This window comes from Apodemus sylvaticus, chromosome 23 (genome assembly GCF_947179515.1).
Source record: "Apodemus sylvaticus chromosome 23, mApoSyl1.1, whole genome shotgun sequence".
In the NCBI taxonomy this organism is placed as follows: Eukaryota; Metazoa; Chordata; class Mammalia; order Rodentia; family Muridae; genus Apodemus; species Apodemus sylvaticus.
Window position 1 is genome coordinate 19,370,680 of NC_067494.1, and position 21,603 is coordinate 19,392,282.

General features: G+C 43.0%; 1 pseudogene; it reads right to left on the reverse strand.

Moving 5' to 3' along the window:
- Positions 1-11,721: 11,721 nt before the first annotated feature.
- LOC127673683 (sperm motility kinase Z-like) lies at positions 11,722-14,249 on the reverse strand (annotated as a pseudogene).
- Positions 14,250-21,603: the final 7,354 nt, after the last annotated feature.

A 21,603-nucleotide genomic window follows, 5' to 3' on the forward strand; every position in this document is an offset into this window, starting at 1 on the left:
ATTTGGATTTGAGCTTAGTACAAGGAGACAAGGATGGATCAATTTGCATTCTTCTGCATGCTGACCTCCAGTTGAACCAGCACCATTTGTTGAAAAGGCTATCTTTTTTCCATTGGATGTTTTCAGCCTCTTTGTCGAGGATCAAGTGGCCATAGGTGTGTGGCTTCATTTCTGGATCTTCAATCCTGTTCCATTGATCTTCCTGCCTGTCACTGTACCAATACCATGCAGTTTTTAACACAATTGCTCTGAAGTATTGCTTGAGGTCAGGGATACTGCTTCCCCCAGATTTTCTTTTGTTGCTGAGAATAGTTTTAGCTATCCTGGGTTTTTTGTTGTTCCAGATGAATTTGATAATTGCTCTTTCTAACTCTGTGAAGAATTGAGTTGGGATTTTGATGGGTATTGCACTGAATCTGTATATTGCTTTTGGCAAAATGGCCATTTTAACTATATTGATTCTACTGATATTGATTCTACCGATCCATGAGCATGGGAGGTTTTCCCATTTTTTGAGGTCTTCTTCCATTTCCTTCTTCAGAGTCTTGAAGTTCTTGTCATACAGATCTTTCACATGTTTGATAAGAGTCACCCCAAGATACTTTATACTGTTTGTGGCTATTGTAAAGGGGGTAAAGGGGGTCATTTCCCTAATTTCTTTCTCAGCCTGCTTATCCTTTGAGCATAGGAAGGCCACTGATTTGCTTGAGTTGATTTTATAACCCGCCACTTTGCTGAAGTTGTTTATCAGCTGTAGGAGCTCTCTAGTGGAGTTTTTTGGGTCACTTAGGTAGACTATCATGTCGTCTGCAAATAATGATAGTTTGACTTCTTCCTTTCCGATTTGTATCCCTTTGACCTCCTTATGTTGTTGAATTGCCCGAGCTAGTACCTCAAGTACAATATTGAAAAGATAAGGAGAAAGGGGGCAGCTTTGTCTGGTCCCTGATTTCAGTGGGATTGCTTCAAGTTTCTCTCCATTTAGTTTGATGCTGGCTACCGGTTTGCTGTATATTGCTTTTACTATGTTTAGGTATGGGCCTTGAATTCCTGTTCTCTCCAAGACTTTAAGCATGAAAGAATGCTGAATTTTGTCAAATGCTTTTTCAGCATCCAATGAAATGACCATGTGGTTTTTTTCTTTGAGTTTGTTTATGTAGTGGATTGCATTGATGGATTTCCGTATATTGAACCAACCCTGCATTCCCTGGATAAAGCCTACTTGATCATGGTGGATGATCGTTTTGATGTGTTCTTGGATTCGGTTGGCAAGAATTTTATTGAGTATTTTTGCATCGATGTTCATAAGGGAAATTGGTCTGAAGTTCTGTTTCTTTGTTGGATCTTTGTGTGGCTTTGGTATCAGCGTAATTGTGGCTTCGTAGAAGGAATTGGGTAGTGTTCCTTCTGTTTCTATTTTGTGGAATAGTTTGAAGAGTTTTGGTGTTAACTCTTCTTTGAAGGTCTGATAGAATTCTGCACTGAAACCATCTGGTCATGTGCTTTTTTTGGTTGGAAGACTTTCTATGACTCCTTCTATTTCTTTAGGCATTATGGGACTGTTTAGATGGTTTAGTTGGTCCTGATTTAATTTTGGTATTTGGTATCTGTCAAGGAAATTGTCCATTTCCTCCAGATTCTCCAGTTGTGTTGAGTACAGTCTCTTGTAGTAGGATCTGATGATTTTTTGGATTTCCTCAGTTTCTGTTGTTATATCTCCCTTTTCATTTCTAAGTTTGTTAATTTGGATACTTTCTCTGTGCCCTTTGGTCAGTCTGGCTAAGGGTTTATCTATCTTGTTGATTTTCTCAAAGAACCAGCTCCTGGTTTTGTTGATTTTTTGTATGGTTCCCTTTGTTTCTACTTGATTGATTTCGGCCCTGAGTTTGATGATTTCCTGCCTTCTACTCCTCCTGGGTGAAATAGCATCTTTTTGTTCCAGGGCTTTCAGGTGTGTCATTAAGCTGGTAATGTATGCTCTCTCCATTTTCTTTTTGGAGGCACTCAGGGCTATGAGTTTTCCTCTTAGCACTGCTTTCATTGTGTCCCATAGATTTGGGTATGTTGTGTTTTCATTTTCATTGTGTTCTAAAAAGTCTTTAATTTCTTTCTTTATTTCTTCCTTGACCAAGGTATCATTCAGTAGAATATTGTTCAGTTTCCATGTGTATGTGGGTTTTCTGTTGTCTTTGTTGCTATTGAGGACCACTTTTACTCCATAGTGATCTGATAGGAGGCATGGGATTAGTTCTATCTTCTTATACTTGTTGAGGTCTGTCTTGTGACCAATTATATGGTCGATTTTGGAGAAGGTACCATGAGGTGCTGAGAAAAAGGTATATTCTTTTGTTTTAGGACAGAATGTTATATATATATATATATCTGTTAAATCTAATTGGTCCAAAGCTTCAATTAGTTTCATTGTGTCCCTGTTTAGTTTCTGTTCTCCTGATCGGTCCATTGAGGAAAGTGCAGTGTTGAAGGCACCCACAATCATTGTGTTAGGTGCAATGTGTGCTTTGAGTTTTAATAAAGTTTCTTTTACGAAAGAGGGTGCCCTTGCATTTGGAGCATAGATGTTCAGGATTGAGAGTTCTTCTTGTTGTATTTTTCCTTTGACCAGCAAGAAGTGTCCCTCAGAGTCTCTTTTGATGACTTTGGGTTGAAAGTCAATTTTATCTGATATTAAAATGGCTACTCCAGCTTGTTTCCTGAGACCATTTGCTTGTAAAATTGTCCTCCAGCCTTTTACTCTATGGTAGTGTTTGTCTTTGACCCTGAGATGTGTTTCCTGTAAGCAGCAAAATGTAGGGTCCTGTTTACGTATCCAGTCAGTTAGTCTGTGTCTTTTTATTGGGGCATTAAGTCCATTGATGTTAAGAGATATTACGGAATAGTGATTGTTACTTCCTATCATTTTTGACGTTATTTTTTAAATTTGATTGCTTAACTTCTTTTGGGTTTGATGAAAGGTTACTATCTTGCTTTTTCCAGGGTGAAGTTTCCCTCCTTGTATTGGTGTTTTCCTCCTATTATCCTTTTTAGGGCTGGGTTTGTGGATAGATATTGGGTAAACTTGGTTTTGTCATGAAATATCTTAGTTTCTCCATCTACGGTGATTGAGAGTTTTGCTGGATATAGTAGTTTTGGTTGGCATTTGTGTTCTCTTAGAGTCTGCATGAGATCTGCCCAGGACCTTCTAGCCTTCATAGTCTCAGGTGAAAAGTCTGCTGTGATTCTGATAGGTCTTCCTTTATATGTTACTTGGCCTTTTTCTCTTACTGCCTTTAATATTCTTTCTTTGTTTAGGACATTTGGTGTTTTGTTCATTATGTGACGGGAAGTATTTCTGTTCTGGTCCAGTCTGTTTGGAGTTTTGTAGGCTTCTTGTATATTCATGGGCATCTCTCTCTTTAGGTTAGGGAAGTTTTCTTCCATAATTTTATTGAAGATATTTGCTGGCCCTTTAAGTTGTAAATCTTCACTCTCATCTATGCCTATAATCCTTAGGTTTGGTCTTCTCATTGTGTCCTGGATTTCCTGGATATTTTGGGTTACAAGCTTTTTGCATTTTGCATTTTCTTTAACTGTTGAGTCCATGGTTTCTATGGAATCTTCAGCATCTGAGATTCTTTCTTCTATCTCTTATATTCTGTTGTTGATATTTGTATCTCTGTCCCCTGATTTCTTCCTAAGGCTTTCTATCTCCAAAGTTGTCTCCCTTTGAGTTTTCTTAGTTGTTTCTACTTTTGATTTTAGATCCTGGATGGTTTTGCTTATCTCCTTCACTTGCTTGTTTGTGCTTTCCTCTAATTCTTTAAGAGATTTTTGTGTTTCCTCTTTCATGACCTCAGCCTGTTGACCAAAGTTCTCCTGTATTTCTTTAAGTGTTTTTTTGTGTTTCCTCATTATTGGCTTTTGTATTCTCCTGTGTTTCTTTCAAAGATTTTTGTGTTTCCCTTGCAAGGGCTTCTAACTTTTGATCCATTTTCACCTGAATTTCTTAAAGTATGTCCTTCATGTGTTCCTGTACCAGCATCATGACCAGTGATTTTAAATCCAAATCTTGTTTTACTGGTGTGATGGGGTATCCAGGACATGCTGGTAGAGGAGAATTGGGTTCAGATGTTGCCATATTGCCTTGATTTCTGTTAGTGACGTTCCTGCGTTTGTCTTTTGCCATCTAGTTCTCACTGGTGTTAGTTGGTCTTGTCAGTGCTGGACTCACCAGTGCAAGCTGCCCCTTCCCAGGTGGCCTCTAGTGCACAGCTTACCTCCTGCACTGCCTGGAGACAGGGTGCTGTTGCCCAGGCTGTTCAGATCCCGAAGCAGACACCCGAAGGCTCCTGCTGGTGCCCACTGAATTCACCGGAGCACACTGATTTCTCCCAGCTGGCCGCCCAGAAGCCCCTCCTGCCTCTTGCAGGACCTGGAGAGGACCTGGGTGTAGCCACCCAGGCTGATCTGGATCCGGAAGCGGAGAGAGTTGAGCTGAGGGCTCCAGCCAGAGGCCTCAGGACTGGGACCCAAGCTCTGGGCCACAGGAGCAAGCCACGTTGCGAGCTCCCAGACTGTCCCACCGGGTCTCCCGCACTTCCTGGAGACTGAGTGCTGTGGCCCTGGTCGTTCAGATCCCAAAGCAGGCACCCAAAGGCTCCCGCTGGGGCCCACTGGATTCACTGGAGCACACCGACTTCTCCCCGCTGGCCTGCTGATGTGTTCTTGGGTGCCCTTGCAGCTCTAGTGTGCTTTGCTCCAGATTGTGTCTGTGAACCAGATGGAGCCCGTGTGCACCCCCAGGGAGCGCAGACGGTGTATGCTGCCGGGACGTCACCCGCGTGCTGATCACTCCGCTGGGCAGCTGATCCCCCAACCGGGCTGGCGCACACAAACAAGGTTAGCCTGGCCACCCAGGCCCTAGGTCCATGCAGAAGCCTGGGAGGCCAAGGTCTGAGCAAAGTTCCCCTCGGGCTATGACTGTCAACGGGGTCCGCCAGGTGACCAGGATGGCGGGCGTGCGCGTTTGTGTTCCCCGAAAGCGCCGGGAGAGTCTGCTGGGCTAACAACCTCCTGGGCGGGTTGGCACACAGATGGCTCACCGAACAGCCCAGTTCTTGGGATCAGTCCAGGGCCTGTTGGGGCCTAGACCCCTGCTTTGTTAGCCTCAGGCTATGCTTGTTAGCCGTCTCTGCCCTCCCGAGCACTCTGGGTCCTGTAGGCAAAATGGCAGCGTGCGTGCCGGCCAGGGCAAAAAAGCCTCCTGGCTGGGTTGGCACCCCGATGGCCCCCCGAACAGCCCAGGGCCTGGGTGCAGGCCAACGCTCGTCGGGCTCAGACCCCCCGCAATGTTGGCCTCGGGTTATGTTTGTGTACCTCAGTCTGTCCAATCTCTCTGGAGTCCGAAACCAAGATGGAGGTGAGCCTCTCCTGACTGGCGGGAGGCCGAGTTCTGAAGTGGCTTCCGTGCAGCAAAAGGCACCGCAAACCCGCAGCTGCTTGCAGCCCTGCTGGCCAGAGAAGGTCAGTGGTCATGGGCGCAGGGCCTAACTGGACCCTGTGTCGCCTTGATTCCACTGCTGATGGCCCTTCAGCTGGACCAGCCACTGCTGCACTGCTGCCACCGCCGCCGCTGCTGCCCCTATCCTGTATTTCTTTAAGGGAGTTATTTATGTTCTTTATAAAGTCCTCTATCACCACCATGAGAAGTGATTTTAGACCTAAATCTTTCTTTTCTGCTGTGATGGTGTACCCAAGACTTGCTATGGTGGGAGAACTGGGTTCTGATGTTGCCAAGTTACCTTGGTTTTGTTGCTTATGTTCTTAAACTTGCCTCCTGCCATCTGATTATCTCTGGTGCTACCTGCCCTCTTCATATCTGCCTGCAGCCTGTCTTTTCTGTGATTCTGCTGTTCTCAGAACTCAGAGGCCAACTGTCTCGGTGGTGCTATGATTCTGTGATCCTGTGATCCTGTGATCCTCTGATCCTCGGTTTGTCAGAGCTCCTGGGAGACAAACTGCCTCTTGTGCCGGTTGCATCCAACCTCGCCGGCAAGGAAAGATGCAACACCGGGGAGTTTTCTTCCTCCTGCAGTTTTATTTCGGGAACCTTGAACAAAGCTTAATTTCCTTATTCTTCTTGTTGGCGGCCCCAGCCCTCTCCCTGCAGCCCTTATATAGCCTATTCAGCCCTGTCTGCCATAGAAAGATAGCGCGCCGCTTCCTAATAGGTGAACTAAGTGAATTCTTCATTAGCATGTAAGTGTGGTAACAAGTACAGCTCACTGCGCATGTACTAAAGTTGATTTACCACCAGGGAGCTGCATCCGGCCAGCACCATCTTGTAATGGAGATAAACAAAAGGTGGCTTACTACATGTGCCCTGAAATCTTGGTGTGACCAAGCTCATGGCATCCTATGATCATGTGATCCTATGATCCTTAGTGTGTTAGAGTGCCTAGGAGTGGAGATTCCTGTGCATGTTATGGGACTTCCTTCAGAAGTCATGTCTGGATAATCCAGCCGAGATTGGAAGGTTCCTATGTCTTGGATTCCGATGGTCCCATTTAAGCCTGGTGGTGTCGGGACAGATGTTAAGTTCTCCTCACCTCTGATCCTATGATCCTAGATGTGTTAGAGAACCTGAAAGTGTCACTTCCTCTGGGTGTTTGTTATGGGACTGGCTGCAGAGTTTGTATCCAAGGTAAACCAGCCCAGACTGGAAGGTCACACAACCCTTTCTATAATAGATTTGCTTAAATATTTTTACATTCTGCATACTTTCCTGAGATTCTCTGATCACCTACATTCATTCATTTATACTCTTTCTCTGACTCTGAAGTGTACTCCCTTTTTGCTGTGTTTGTGTTAAGCTGTTGTTAAACTATTGATTGGTTTAGCCAGGTTAGCATTGCAATTTTTGACAAAGTTAATAGATGTCATAGCCCTTCAAATGCAATCCATTTCTAGAAACTTCCTTTGAAGCATCATAGAGGCCACATATATGAGTTCTATAATGAGATTAATGAGTTATATAATTAGAAGATGCCTGAGGTATTTCCTTGCATGAAGAAATAATTGAATACTAGGAAGGACAGAAGGCATGGGGATGGTAAAGGTAACACCTTTACTCCTATAGAATAGTTGATACCTAAGGCTAGAATTCTTCTAAAAGGCTTCTGGTTTAGGTGTTTTATAGGGACCCTGTGTCCTCCCTTCCCTTATAGCTTCAGCTCCCAACAGTGAGTCTCATGTCTTCTTGCAACCACTCTGGAAATCAGTCTGGCAGTTCCTCAGAAAACTGGGCACAACACTTTCAGAGGACCATGCTATACCACTCTTGGGCATATACCCAGAGGATTACCAATCCCCAGCATGTAATAAGGATACATGCTCCACTATGTTCATAGCAGCCCCGTTTATAATAGCCAGAAGCTGGAAAAAACCCAGCTGTCCCTAAATGGAGGAATGGATAAAAAAAATGTGGTATATATACACAATGAAGTACTATTCAGCCATTAGAAACAATGAATTTGTGAAATTCTTAAACAAATGGATAGAGCTAGAGAACATCACTGAGATAACCCAGCCAACACTCACTGATAAGTAATATTAGCCTAGAAGCTTGGAATACCCAAGATAGAATCCACATATCAAATGATGTCCAAGAAGAAGGAAGGAGTGGCCCCAGGTTCTGGAAAGGCTCAGTGAAGCAGTGTAGGGGAATACCAGAACAGGGAAGTGGGAAGGGGTGGATGGGGGAACAGGGGGAGAGAGGAGGGCTTATGAGACTTTCGGGGAGGGGGGATCCAGGAAAGAGGAAATCATTTGAAATGTAAATAAAAAATATATGGAATAAAAAAGGTGTGTATGTAAATGTAGATGATTTACATGTATATAATTCATATGTACATATAGTATATATCGTCTGTGTATGTATTTATATACATGCACAACACAATTTTTCTCTGATATAAAATGTGTGATCAGAGATTTAACATTGGTAATTGATATTGGAAGGAAAGAAGCTATATTCACCTTGGACAGTGATATCTTGGAAAACAGGATTCTGGCAGGATTTTATCTAAAAGTGTTACCCATCAGGTGCCCTGGATGATCTGTCTAGCTTTAGGTCTGTTTGTCACCAGCTAGAACTATTTTTGGGGAGAGAGAATCTTGACTGAGAAAATGTACCCACAGTATTGGCCTGTGGTCAAATCTGTGATGCATCCTTTGGATTGATGATTGATGTGGGAAGGGCCCAGATTGTTATGGGCAGGGCTACCCCTGTGGATTTGTCACACCAATAGAAAAACCCTCAGACACTGATGGACTTATCACTAAATGACTGAATGCCTCACTCCCTACTGCTGCTATTCCTTTGTTCTGACTCTTCATTACCATCCTCTGGTCCTCGCTTTTGGAATTTAATGCTTTCTCAGGGCCCTGTATCATGAAATTCTACAACTTATATTAGAGAATCATAGCAAAGAGTTTGTACTGAGTCTCAGAGGGGCTTACAGATAGAGATTTAAAATAATTCTTGAACTGTTAAGACCATGGGCTCTCTAGCAAAGATGTTCTATTTGCATTGTGACATAGACAAGTGCTTGTAGGCCAGAGATGGAGTATGACAATTTGTATGGTCGGTGTCTTCACTTTGATATGTCTAAAGCTTGGTCATCAATATAGCAGCGTTCAAAATTGAGGCCTTGTGTGATCAGATTGTGAATAATCCAACATCATGACCCAATGAATAATCCATTTATAGGCTTGCAGTGTTTCAGGAAAAGGTCACCGATATTATATCAAACCATACTTTGGTTGTTTATTACCAGCAAATAAGCAGTTTTATTCCCCAACTTGTTGGCAGTCATTTTTAAACATATAATTCTGGCAACACGTCCCATTTATTGAAATTCTGTGAAAAGCACATATGAGACAATCCACTGTGGTGCCCTCTTATTTCTCACCACTATACAGCCCAGAAGAGAGAAAAATGAAGAATTCCAGGAAGAGCAATTAGGTGTGACCCAGTCAGGGATGACAGCTTCTGTCTCTAGAACCAAATGCCTCTCCACAAAAGAAATGCTTGGAAAGGTCAAGACCACTGACTGGAATTCCAGGTGACTGGAGTCTGCTGTGACTAGCGATCCTGCTGACTCCAGGGATATACCCACTGGAGGACCAGATGAATGGAGTCTCTGTGGGCTTGTGGTCCCCTTTATATGGAACCAAAGCTGACTGAAGTCCCTCTAACTGCTATCCTCACTGACTGTGGGGACCATTCACTGGAGGCCCCACACACCAGAAACCCTGCCGTCTAGGACCTATGCTCATTGGAGTCACAGGAATCCTTGCTGAATGGAGCAGCCTGTGACTAGACTTCCCACTGACTGATGTCCCTAGTGGATGGAGAACCCACTGATGGGAATCTTTGTTGACTAGGGTCTGTGCTAACCATGATGCAACTGATTGGACTCTCTGCTGGCTTCAAGACAGTTCTACTCATCTTGGACAGTTGACTTACCACTAAGGTTGGAGAGGACAGAGAGTGAAGGGATGCAAAAACAGGTAGTTTTACTTCCAACATGTGAACAATAATTCAGACAACTAAATACATAAATAGAACCCCCCCAAATAGAAATCCTAAGCCTCTCGTTGGAAGTCAAATATTAATCAAGGAAGAATGGGAGAGATATAACCATGAGTTCTAGGCAGTCCCCAAAGTCAAGAAAGAATTGTACTCTATGAAGGGCAGGTCCCAGAAGCAGCAGGTCCCAAAGGGAGGAACTGTAGATAGGTCCCCTCCACAGGAGCCAGTCCCTCTGCTGCAGCTGCATGTTGAGTTTTAGTGGAAAGAGCAGGAATGTGCTCGCAGCCTGAGCTGGAACATCAAGTCTGGGGTGGTCTACTTCCAGAAGGTCTTGACAGCAGCAGCAGCCTCCCTCCTTTCTTTGGCAGGCAGGCTTATGGGTCTGGCTCCGAAGTCTCCATTCTCCTCTGATGTCAGGTACCTCGGGTCATCAGCCAGAGAAGCAAGAGCCATTGAGAGGAAGACCGAGAAAATGTAGACCTATCTGCTGATTGTAGGGGCTTCTTGCATGTGCTGGGATGAGGAGAGGCCAATCAGGACAAAGCTGTAAAACCCGAAGAAGAGATCATCAAAGGCACTGCAAAACCATGTGGAGTTGTCTGAAGCAGGTCACTGCTCTGCTGCTTGTGTGACTTTCTTCTGTATGGAAGAGGAAGTTGGTAGGGAGGACTAGGGGACTCTGCAGAGATTGCAGGTGAGGACCTGCCTGCTTCTTGGTCAGCCAGCCAGGGGTTTAGTTCCCTTTGTTGTTGTCTCTGCTGGTAGCTTCCTGGTCCTCATCAAGGAGAACTCCCTGAGAGACTTTCAGAGGTCAGGAATACTCCAGTCGGGAACCCATCAGTACTTTTTTTAGCCTCCTTCATAGCCAAAGGCGAGGTCTAGGCCAGGGAAGAGAAGCTCACAATTGGCAACAGTTCCCACGCTTGTCTTTCTGCATCTGTGTCCATTTAAGAAATAGCATCACAATGATGATAGGATGATGAATTTCAGTGTCTTGTCACTGCCACTGTAAATGCAAGGGGGCACAAGACTGGGACACTTAGTGACCATGACCACACTAACTGCTCTACATGATCTCATGGCTGGTTTCCGTGAAACTTGATTCTTTGTCACCTTCACTCACTGCTGTCCTTCTTTCAACCACTAAACTCATTTCCATCAGGACTTCACCTTTATAATTCCCATCTTCCTCCTTTCTCACTCTGTCTGAACATTGTTCTAATATCTAATTGGAGTTCAACCTTGTACATTCTCTGCAAGCAAGATGGCTTTGTACAGTTTGGATAATGATCTGCAATCACTGGCTTTCCGTTGTGAATGACAGGTTTGGATCTACTAAGAAATACAAGAACAGACATGAAAAATATCTTACATTTGGGGTTTACAAACACCTACCTCAGATGACTGGGGTAACCTAATTGAGAGAAATGTAACAACAACAAATCAGGAGGCACACAAACATGAATCTAAAGTCCCGTGGGAACAACCTTTGAGGCAGCCACATTGGCATCCAATTCACCTTTCACTTGAATGAGCTTCACTGAGGGAAATTCTGGCTGCCCATTCCCACTATATGCATTTTTATATCACAGGAAAAACAGTAGTCAAAACTGTGGGAGATGGAAATGGACCTCCTACTTAGATTCAGAGGATAATCTTCTTCGGTTACTTTGCTCTTATTTTCTCCCTGTTCTAGGAATGAAAGGACCAGCCCAATGTCAATCTCAAAAAGAATCTTGTAAAAAAAATATGCTTTGTTCTGAAGTTAAGGGGGAACTACACTTCAGAGGTGTGCTGGTTAGATTTTTGTTAGAATGACACGAGCTACTATCGCCTGAAACAGGGAAACTGCTGAAAAAATATCCTTCATCAGATTACCTGTGGGCAAGTTTGTGGGCCATTTTAGTGATTAATGATTGAAGTCGAGTGCCCAGGCGTTTCACATAGGATCACCACTGTAGTTTGCACTATATTTGATTTGGTAATCTCTGGATACTGATCAGTGGGGGACATGGGACAAAGGACCAGCTTTGATTAACAAGAGAGCAGGACATTAAAGGATGAGCCAGGACAATTGCTGCAACTCATCTTTGTCTGAGACACTAGACATGATTAAGAAGACAGAGGCATCACAGAGCTAAAATTTTCTCAAAAGCAATTCCTTGGTATATCTCAAGAGAAGTCTGGTTGAATGGTGGCAAAGTCTGCTTCTCATGCTGGAAGTCGAACAAGATCATGTGTAAGAATTTCCCAGATGGTATTGGTTTGAGCATCCTGAAAGCTGAGGGGTCAAAGGGGAGGTAGAAAACAGCTCCAGCTTGGTGCTGTGAGAGGCCAGAAGAGTCCATTGTTGAAGGTGTAGCCTCATTACAGTGCAGCCCTGAACACACTTGAGATGCCAAGACTCAGTGATAACCAACCATATCAATGATAGGTGTGGACTGATTCTATCTGACATGAGAAGACAGGATGTGTGGGCTGTGGACAAAAGAAACCCAGAGGGGGTGTGGCCCAAAACCATTTGCATCTCAGAAGATCCAGAGTCCTGTGCTTGGGACACTGAGCTGAGCCACAGGAACTGAGTTACACTAGTGGATTTTGGTTTTGATTTGATTTGATGGTTTTCTGGTTCTACACTTCTGGAATAAGAAAGTATTGTATTTGTGTTTAATTGTAGGAGGGTCCACATCCCACACTATCTAGATAGAACTAGATTTAAGTCACTGCACTTCATGAACTGTCTATATGCAAATATTAGTTAAAAAATAGATAAAGCAAATATAAAAATGTACCTGAAAGATGCCTTGTACTTCTTGTAATCTTCAGAGTGTCCTCTCTCTTTTGGGGGCACACCTTCCTCCGGTTTGTGTCAGGTGACATGCAACAGCAGCATAGGGTCCTGATGCATGTTGAAATTCGTTTCTTCCATTTAGCCCATCCCCTAGGCTGCGGGGGTCTTGGAGTGAAAGGTCTCCTTCTTTCTGGCTCACTTGAGGCCTTTTCGAACTGGGAGCTAGAGGAGAGGGTGTTATCAAGGGTTTCGATTACTTCCACCACAGTGTAAGTAGGGATGCAGATGTAAGGGGCAGTCATTCTTCTTTGCTGACGACTGCCCATAGGGGGTGTCTTCTTGGGTGCAACAGGGGCATTTGTCTCCCCACTTTGTTTTAGATGATGTTGTCCAGTAGATGAGACTAATATCTTAAGGGAAGGTTCGCTGGCCTTTCTCCTGGAAGGCAGAGGGTAAGTGTCAGGATCTGTTGCTGAAGGGAAAGGTGTCACTCCTGGGTTAGTTACATCTGTTTGCACATAATTGCCATCATCCTGACATGCCTGGGTTTTCACGAGGTGGTAGGTAGTCATAGTTTTGTCAAACTCTATGTTTTAATGATTCTCTGATGTCTTGGGAATGAAACCCAATGCTTTCCATGGCCCCCATTATGTCAGGGTCTGGGAATCTGGTGTCACTGTTGTAATGGAATGTCAAAGTCTTTCCCCCTTGCTGAAGCCATGGATGGCTTAAGAGTTCTTGTGCATTTGGCCTCTGCCTTGGGTTGACAGTTAGCAGGAAGCTAATCATGCTCCTAATACCTTTGGAGAGATGATCCGGTATATGTTATTTTCCATTCATTACCTTACTGCTCAGTTCCGACAGGGTTCCTGCTCCAAATGGCAGGAATCCGGTGGTCATATAATATAAAATAACCCCCAAGACCCACATGTCTACTTTTGTGCCATCATAGGGTAGGCCTCGGAAGATCTCTGGAGCAATGAACTGGAAGGCTCCACACAGCCTTTCCAGTTTTTGCCCAGGCATGAATCTGGCTCCTAGGCTGAAGTCAATAAGTGTAGCCTTTCCATCCTCATCCACTATGATATTGTCAGGCTTTATGTCCCCGTGAACCACACCTTTACCGTGACAGTAGCCTATGGCACTGAGCAACTGAACAAATATGCTCCTAGCTTCATCTTCTTTCAGGCATCCAGAGTCCCGGACTCGTTTAAGTAGCTCTTCTCCTCTGGCAACTTCCATTATTAAATGGTGTGTTCTGTCTCTATAACTTGCACAAGCAAACCAATGTTTGGGTGACTGAGTATTTTCATAACGTCCACTTCGGGCACTGTTGGCTCCAACCACCTCTCCCTCAAGAGAGCCTTGACAGCAACTGGGCACCTGGCAGGCAGTGGGAGCATAGCTTCACATCGGAAGTGCCACCCTGGCCCAAGGTCTTCGACACTGTGTACTGCCTGGTGAATACCTCCTCCTCGAACATGCTGACCATAGTGTTGGGCTCATTCTAACTTGGCAGCTGCATGGTCTCTGGGATCATTGCTCCATTAGTGCAGTACAAAAGCAACCACAGACAGTATGTAAAAGAATGGGTGTTGCTGATAGCAGCAATCCCTACAAATAGCCCGTGTCCTTATTTCCTCAACCCATTCTAAAGCATCACGTGGTGGTGTAGTCACTGTGGTGTTGGCTGTAGCTAAAACTTGCTTGCAGATCTCGCACTTGCTCCCTCCACCTTTTTTGCTGAGAATTCTGTTTTAGAATCATTTCTGGCCCATAGAAAACTCAGAATTTCCCGTCTCTTACCCATGTTCCTATTTTGAGCTTCTTCATGTGCCACATTTTTCTCGATTCGTGAAGCCACATCTACTTATTACCCACCATGCTTTGCTCTGATCCTTGACTTTCCCATATGCCCTTCCGTCCCTTTAGTACCTCATCCTGCCCGTGCCGTGCACCTCACTTTCAGGTCCCATAGGCTCCTCTGTATGGTGGCTGTCGCCCAGATTGTCCTTGTTTTGATGACACTGACAGCTTTGGCAAGTCATTGTGGTTAGACATTGTGCAGAGCTTTTCTGTTGGGTTCATCTATGTTTTCTCCAACTGAGATTGAGACTGTCCGTAACAAGGAGGAAGGCTGCAGAACTGAATGTTCATTTTCACTGCAGATGGATGGTGCATTCACTGTGATGTTATTGTAGTCACTCCACTGAGGTAAGGTTACTCAGGTTCACTTCTCCCTCCCTTCATTGTACTGGACTCTGGGAACAACTCAGCAGCAGATATTTCAAACAAGTTGTCCATGGGACCAAAGGTCCCAGGAATTATCTCTTAATTATTCTATATAATTACAGTCTCTTTCTTCTCTCCTATTTAACCATTATATCTATTTGAGCTCAGATAAAATATCTAGTAGAATTTTACAGTTTGGGTTATTATTCAATCCTGGTTTATTACTTTCCTGTGTTCAAGCTTTGACTATTCAGGGGATCTGAGTTAGATCTCTCCTCCTCCTCCTCCTCCTCCTCCTCCTCCTCCTCCTCCTCCTCCTCCTCCTCTCACAATATGACACTATGGTACAAGGTGCTCTAGGCTCATTCTATCTATTTCTTCTCCTCAAAGAAGCTATTTCAACAAGCCCTGCTCCGTTTTTTGAGAGGATATTTGGAACCAAGACCTCATGCTACACATGGTATTTTAATTAGGCCCTGGAAGCTGACCAAGCAACAAAATACACATTTGTACAGTATTGATAATTATTGTAATTATTTCTTTTATGACCGATATCAGTCTACCAATGAATTCATGTTGTCTTTAGTTTGTATGCATCACTTCACAGATCATTTGAACTTATTCCCCTTAATTTGTACCTTCTACTCCAACAGTGAGAGGCATGCATGGTTTTGACATTACTATAACTGCCTTATGACCCATCTAACTTCGGTCCTCTGCCTCCACTGTACTTTCTACAGTACAATATTCAGGCCATTGTAGAATATACTCTTTCAAACAAAACTGCCACTATCTCCATCACACAAGTTGCATTTACTCTTAGTTGAGACTTGATGTTTCCTCATGAAAGGATGCAGTGACAAATCATCAGACCCTCCCCTGACTTTCCAGCCATCACTCAGTCATTTTGTGTGCAGTTCTGCCCTTATTGCCCCTGGCCTTGTGGGATGGGTTGTCAGAGTGTGCTAGTGTGTATAGGCTGGGCAAAGTCTACTGGAAAGGGGCTCCGTCTGTATGTTATGGGGAAACCCTCATCAATGCTAGGTAAAGACATTTCAGTGTGGCTGCTTTAGGGTCACCCAGGCTTCTGCCAGCATGCCCTTAACCATCCTTCGTAAAGCCAATAAATTCCTCGGTGTGAACTACGATGGAAACTTCTTTTGGTTGTCATTGGGGCCTGATAAGGGGTAGTTGCTATTTATGGCTCCCCAGGAAAATGATTCTCACAACACACACATAGCAGCTTGACAACTGTTAAGATGTTTTGTTCTTGAGGACAAATTTGTTGATCAGAGAGTATAGCTATTATATGCACTCACTTCTTTTATCTTAGAGTGACTATAAATACACATCCCTTTCTATAATACATTGGCTTAACTTGTTTTTTATATCCTCCATACGTTCCTGGGATTCTCTTATCACATTCACTCGTTTATACACTTTGTCTCTGCCATACACTCTACTCTCTCTCTCTCTCTCTCTCTCTCTCTCTCTCTCTCTCTCTCTCTCTCTCTCTGTGTGTGTGTGTGTGTGTGTGTGTGTGAACCAGTGGTTAAAAACTGAGTAATTTAGCTAGGCTGGTATTGCAATTTGGGACAAAGTTAAAAAATGTCACAGCCCTTCAAACTCAATCCACTTCTAGAAACTTCCTGTGAAGTATTGTGCTGTCCACATACATAAGTTATATAATGAGGCTGATGAGTTATATAATTATGAGATGCCTGAGCTGTTCCCATGCATGAACAAAGAATTGAATACTCAGAAAGACAGAAGCCACGGAGACAGAAAAAGTAACAGCTTGGTTCATATAATATAGGTGATCCCTAAGGCTAGAATTCCTCTAAAAGTCTTCTGGTTTAGGTGTTTTATAGGGCCCCTGTGTCCTCCCTTACCCTATAGTTTCAGCTTCCACACTGAGTCTCATAATGTCTTCTGGGAATAAGAAGGCTTATGTCAGGAATCCTGCTCTTACTTTGCTAGTCTACCTGTGTCCATCTAAACTGCCTTCATGTCCCATCTCAGAGACTAAGTGTTGTCAGGAAAGGGGGTGATGACCATGTTAGCTGCTTCATGCTGTCAGGAGGCATAATCCAGGGGAGTGTCAGTCCAAGAGAGGGGGGACTCCCATGAGGAGTTCTGGAACTGGTCCTATTTTGACACACAGTATATATCTGAGGCTCCATTTAATGTGCCATCTGTAGAAGTAGGAGGGCTGAAGGGGGAAGAGAGGAGAAAACTAGAGGACACTGCATAACAAACAAAATAGGTGACTGTTTCCTGAAATGTTGCCTGTAGTAGCAACTGATGCAAGGCTGGTCTGGAGAGTGATGAACCCAGGATCTGCTTTCAGACACTTTGGTAGCTCTTGGGATGACCAGAAGCACAGTGATGTCTTTTCACATGGCTTCTAAAGAGGGAGAAAGAAAATCAATTTAACCTAAGAATCAAATGACAGTTAAAACTAGGGGGATTATCTCTCTTGGTTGCAGGTAGATAATGCAGTGCTGAGTTGAGCCAAGGTCATGACAGGCATTGGCAGCTTTCTCTTGTTGAGAAAATGGGCAGCATTTTTCTTATCAAGAAGAAAATCACTAATGAGAAATGGTTGAAATGGTTGTCTAAAGAACATCTTATATGGTTTTAAACCTAATGTCTAGGGAGTATTATCCCTTAAACTGTTCAAGAAACACACCAACCATTTTAATTTTTGGTTATACTTTCCTGCTGGGTGTTTAAGACCATACAGGTGGACAAAAGTAACTATATTTATTTATTTTGAATTGTCAAGACCAGTTGAAGATATGGTTCTTGGGGGCTTGAGAGCATCTAAGCTTCAATTTTTACAACTGTGCTCATTCTATGTGAGGATAATTCTAAGTCCATGCTTAGCCATGTCTTTACTTTGAAACATGGAGGAAAGATCCACAGAGGTTCCTTTATGGACTGTCCTCTGTAGAGTGGACAGTTGTTAGAGTACACTAGGTGGAGTCTCTCCTGAACAACAGAAAAGGGTGATTCCTCACAGCTGAAGGACATTTTGTGAGAGGTATCCATCAGACCTACTTGACCTTGGAGGGTAAGGAGAAATATGTTCTCTTTTTTAATCTCTCTGACCACATTAAGGATTGTCTCCACGTATGGTTATTGAACACCCAGGATGCCACTGACAAACAAATATTTAAATACACTTTGATTAAATAAACATTTTTGTTCTTAAACAGTCTTTGTAATTGTTAGGGAGAATAGGTCATAACTCCATTGACTTAAGCAGAGCTTTGACATCAATGTATTGAATTCTGATTGTTTACATACCTTATATTCATTGCTCAGACCCTTGCATTTGCTTAAGCTTTCCAACTTTCTTTTCCATTATGGAAAAATATCCAGGCATTTTCTGAGACATAATAACATTAACAAGTCAATAACCAGCAATCCTAGCTGTGATGATCCTTTGAAATTCGGCATAGCAATCCTTGGCAGATGACTGGTTAGAAGATCGTGCCTTGTAATGGCACCTTAACAAGAGAAAGCTGAATTCAAAGCATATGCTCAATAGATTAAAGTTACATGTGTGCATATTGTTAAATTATGAGACCTGTTAAGTTTCCAAGTAAACCTTATAAAAACATAAGGTAGTCTTTATACAGAGAACACACATCTTCATTGAGAGAGGCCTAGGACCATTGATGATAGGGCAAGGGTTATCTGAGAACAAAAGTGGTCATAGTCCCAAAGATCATCAGGGTAGCAGGATCTATGGCACAACCAGAGAACATCTGTAAGGATACTCTTGACCACTAAGATCTACTACCCCTAATTCACCCATCTCTATTGATTCTGGGAGCTTTCCTAAAGTCCCCAGAAGTGCTTATGCATCACAGTAAACTTCAAGCATCTATCAAGCTTCACCCAGGAAGAAACCAGCTCATCTAGTTCTCAACCCAGGCCAGGATCTGCTCACAGAGGAGGAAACTTTCTACTCCTCGAATTTAGATTGGATCCCTGTGCAGAATTTTAAAAAGTACATAGATACACATACTAAGTGCTCCTTTTTAAGACCCTCGTGCCCAAGAGATCCCAATATGTGAGGGAATGGTCTTGGGGAGCCATTGCTAATGATCACCCCTCTATAGACAAAAGAAGATACATCAAAGAAGATACATTGCAGTACCTTCCAGATCTTGGCTTCCTCTCCAGAGCGCCCTCTACAGGGTTAACAGACATGGGTATGGGTACTTGTAACCTCTTCTGACTCACTAGCAACCATGAAAGAGGGGCAGTTTGTCCATAGCATGTGCTCTGAGGTGAATGCCCAATGTCTCCTGTAAGGCCAGCAGAGAGCTCTTCACACATAACAGGGCCTCTGGAAAGCCAGGGCTAGGGGAAGGAATATGTGTGGATGCAATATCAGAACTGTCATCCACTCCACAGTCCAGTTAAGGGAAATCCTGTTCCTGCCACCACCATCCTGTCTCACATATGACAGCAACTTTTGCGGCAGAACATTCATACCTCTCTTGAGAACCCTAAGTAAGAGCAAGACAGACCTCCAGTAGGCATGTAGGTTTCAGAAAAACAGTGAAAGCCCCTCAAGGATGCCGATACCCAGGACATCTTTCTTAGACCAAGAAAGAACTTTACCTCATAGCTCACTCATAGCTACCACCATTCAAACATCAAGCAATTTCCAATTTGAACTCAAAGGAAGCTTGCTGGTGGAGCCAGGAGTCAGCTGACTTATTTCAGGAACACTGGCCAGGTTGCTTAAGCAGAATCTCTTACTGATCTATAGTTTCTAAGTAGATTAGGCTAGCCATCCAATGAGCCCCAGGGATGCACATCTGTTGGCTTACCTTGCACTGAGATTGGAATTCTTTTAGTGTAATTCACTGGCTCATACTTGCAATGAAGGTACTTTGTGGACTGAGCAATTTCTCCAGTCTCTGGGGCTTCCCCCCATTTTATGGTTTACTTAATTTGTGTTTTCATTTACTCCTACATGTTTATTTGCTTAATAGGTTACTGATTCCTTTTTAAATTTGTCTTTCTAGATTTTTTCATTCTAATATTCATTTTTGTTTGAGATTTTTCTTCAAAATTTTAAAGAATATACTTTGGTATTTCTTTTATTTTCAGTTTTTTTCTTGTGATAAATTTGTTTACTTCTAGTAATGTTCTAGATTCTGTGGAATTTTTACTACAATTTGGCATTTGGTCAGGTTTGATTTTCTAACATTGTTTTTGGTTGGTTAGTTTTATTCTGTTGTATTATTCTTTCTGGTTTTGTTAAGTTTTGGGGGATTTTTGGTGCCTTGGGGTTTTGAATTTGATGTTTTTGGCTTTTGGGTTTTTAATTTTAATGATTTTTACATTATTTTGGAGTATACCATTTCTTTCATTTCTATTCTTTTCCATTTCTTTTTTTCCCACTTTGCACTCACACTACTTCTGAACTAGGATCCTTCCACCTCACTGGACTGTGAGCTGGTTTTTGGACTTTGAACTCAATGGTCTGAGTTTTTGTTTAAATATAGTGTTGGCTTTCTAGATTTTAGTTGTTTCTTATGCTATTTGTCTTTATTTCTTCTGTTACTTTCTCTTTTTAAGGTAGCATTCCCACCTACAATGCACAGTGGCAGTAGGGAGGCAACATCAGGGCCCAGCACTGTGCCTATCATCTTTGATGAAGACATAATAACTACTCTAAATATTTCAGGTCAAGGCAAAACTATTCTACCATGGTCTCACAGGTATAAGTCACTGTGAAAGCTCTGTTGAAGAAGGAGAAGTGGGTCCAAACCTCATTGTGAAGATAGTCAACTACCAAACATTATTTCTTTCATTCAAGTAATCAAGTAAAACACTTTCTAAATCATAGAAGTAACTCAGGGAGAAACCCTATTTCATCACATCCAGAAGACCAGAATCCTGAAAGAGGCCAAAAAAACATTCCAACAGTTCCTCGTTGCTGAAGGCTGCTGCCCTGATAAAGACACAGTTCAAAGAAACCTGATTTCTGATAACTTGTTAGTGGGACGTGAGCAGAAGGGTAAAAATAATAAAGTCTTATGCAGTTGCAAGATTCAAGGTTGATGCAACATTACAATTTGTTCCTTCCTCACAGAAATCTTTCCAGGCATACCTTACGATAATTCCAAAATTTACCTTGGGAATCATTCTATATTATATAACAGAAGCCTATCCCATTGGCATTGACCACTTTGTCAGAAATTAGCAAAAAAGTTCTGCAAATGCAGTGTGACATCCCTATATCACTTTCCCAAAGACTTAATAAGCATGCTTTATTAGCCCATTATTGATTGTAAATGCTAATCAGAAGCCAATAGCACAGAATCTAAAGAGTCATCCACGGCTATGAAAGGCAATGAGACTTTATCAAGTCACTGTGATGGAGACACCAGCTGCCAAGACTCTGAAATTGTGGCAGCCATGAAAGATAATGGGTTTCATACCCAAGACTTAAAAGACCTTCCAACACACAAATGCTTGCTTAAAGAAACTATGGCTTTCTACCACCTAATAGAGAGACCTACCACCTTAGACCAGAATTCAGGACAATGGTTATAAGTTCCAAGCAAAGATTAGCAACTCAGGGGTGACATCTTTCTCTTCTGCAGAAGACTCTAACACTTTCAAGAGCTGGTGACCCTCCCTTTGGACATTCATGTTATGAACTGATAGAGCAGCGAGAGCAAAGAGGGGAGACGAATGCCCCTGTTCTGCAGGAGAGCATACCTATTCTGAGCAGAGCCCACAAGCATTCCATGAGTGAACCATGTGTTTATTTACTGAGTAGAAGTGGGGTATACACAGAAGAAACAAGCTTCTCCTACAGTTCATAGAGAAGGCCTTCCAAAGTGTCCCCAAACACATTGGGACATCAGAATCTTGTACATGCCAGCCCACGGGCTGGAAGGGAAGGAGAAGGAAGATTAGGGCATGCCTCTTAACCATGTGTTGCTGCATA